The sequence below is a fragment of the Eumetopias jubatus genome, unplaced genomic scaffold (assembly GCF_037043125.1).
Source record: "Eumetopias jubatus isolate StellerSeaLion01/CBP00866 unplaced genomic scaffold, mEumJub1_p1.0 scaffold_14, whole genome shotgun sequence".
Classification (NCBI taxonomy): Eukaryota; Metazoa; Chordata; class Mammalia; order Carnivora; family Otariidae; genus Eumetopias; species Eumetopias jubatus.
The window spans coordinates 99,552,281-99,554,564 of record NW_028274820.1 but is presented as its reverse complement, the minus strand read 5'-3'; positions in this window follow the sequence as shown (position 1 = coordinate 99,554,564).

Here is a 2,284-nt window from a genome sequence, read left to right as displayed (position 1 = left end):
AACATTTTCTATACAAACAAATGAAATGCCAGAGCAGACTCTCAATGTCAGAGCTTTTGAAGGGAATTTGGTTTGGCTCAACCAGAGGTAGCTGTGTGTGCTGAGACAATTTGACCTAGAAACATAATGCTCTCTACAAATAATCAGTGAAGCTGAAGGGAAGTTAAAAATGATTTTTAGTGCTTGACCTTAGTTGCACACTAGACAATTATGAGAAGGTAATAATTATTATCTGAGCATAGATGGTGGAACAATGACCATTGCTAGGACAAAGTTGCCAAATAATTTCAGATTTATTTAGTTATTTAAACATAGAATCATAAGAGGCAAAAACTAGAAAAGATACTGGAAATCATAGCCCATTGTAGCAATATATTAAATGAGGAGAAACTCAAGTCTATTTCCCTGAAATTACACATAGCTGACTATTTAGAATCACAATATAAAAACCTTGTAAAAATTCATTTTTAAAATTAAGGTATAATTTGCATTCAATAAAATTCACCCCTCTTTAGTATATAGTTCTACAAGTTTTGGCAAATGCAGAAGTTGGGTAATCAACAGCACATTCAAGATGTAGAACAGCCCCAACATTCCCCCAAATTCCTCTGGGCATCTTTATAGTCAACCCCTTTCTGACCTCTAAGTACTGGAAACCACTGATAGGTTTTCTATCTCTATATAGCTTTTCCATTAGAACCTACATTTTAATAGCAGGAAAAATATGCCTGTTTTTGAAGATGTTTGAAAGAAACAGTATTATAAAATACTGCTTATGCATTATACGGCAGTTTGCTAAATGTGAACACACAACACTTGAGATGGCTGTGTTTATTGGCTACTAGAATGGGGATGCCTTTTCCCTGCCATGCTTCCAGACCCAGGATTGGCAAAGAACACTTGAGTGCTCTTGGCAAAGTAATCCGATACCCCTTCAAACTGAAACTCTAAATATTTACTCAACATTTTTAGAGAAGACGCCTAGCACCTGGTTGAGGACAAAGGCAGAGAAGGAGGATTCCAGAAGGCAACACATAATCCACTTAGCCAAACACAACACACAACAATTAACCAACAATCTTTGGAGCACACAAGCTGTGGTGTGAGTGGAATGAACAAGGGCTTCTTACAGTCTGCCCCAGGCTGCTTAATCAAGAATTCCTTTTAGCTCTGTGAACTGTGTAAGACTGTTGAATCACAGACCTGTACCTCTGAAACAAATAATACATTATATGTTAAAAAATAAAAGAAGAAGAAGAAGAAGAAGATAGTAGGAAGGGAAAAATGAAGGGGGAAAATCGGAGGGGGAGACGAACCATGAGAGACTATGGACTCTGAGAAACAAACTGAGGGTTCTAGAGGGGAGGGGGTGGGGGGATGGGTTAGCCTGGTGATGGGTGTTAAAGAGGGCACGTATTGATGGAGCACTGGGTGTTACACACAAACAATGAATCATGGGACACTACATCAAAAACTAATGATGTAATGTATGGTGATTAACATAACGCAATAAAAAAATTTTAAAAAAATTTAAAAAAAAGAATTCTTTTAATACATCCCATAGTCTTTCAAAGAAGAATTCTGATAAAAACAATTTTATTGTTTGTTTTGTACTCACAAGGATGTTTTATAGCCTAGTGTCCCATGCAATTGCCAATTTGAACTTCTGTCCTTTCTCTACCATGTGTCATCTCTACACTTCACCTAAGGAACTCAACAAGCCACCGTGGTTCTCCTGACACTTTAGGACTCTCATCCTCTCCTCTAACCCCCACAGCACCCCAGACAGTTGACTAGTTGTATGGGAGAAAGTGCCCCCACTCCTGGTTACTCAGAGACAGAGGGTACTGTGTTTCTTAGAACCAGCACTGAATCTTGGGTTAAGCTTTTCTGTAGGAACAGTTTAAATCATGGTTAGATTTTTATACTCTAATGCTATACCATATTCAGCTATTTTTTGTTTCCTTCTTTCATTCATTTACTATTTATTGAGTGCCTGTTATGTCTGAGGCATTGTGCTCATCTCCGGATACATTCTCTGCCCTCAGAGGGCCCAAATTAAGTGAGGTTAGGTCAGTTTCTATAAGCTGGTCTAAGATCCTATCATGCTTTGTTAAATTATTTCTAATGAAATATGTGATTTGCTTAAGTTCCAAACACTAGATTTATGAAAAAAAAAAAAAAAAAGCCTTGGTAATCCCAAAACCATTTATCAATTTGGAGTTGTTTGCATATTTGAAATGAACAACTAGTCCTCTATTAATCATTAATATGTCACATTCCT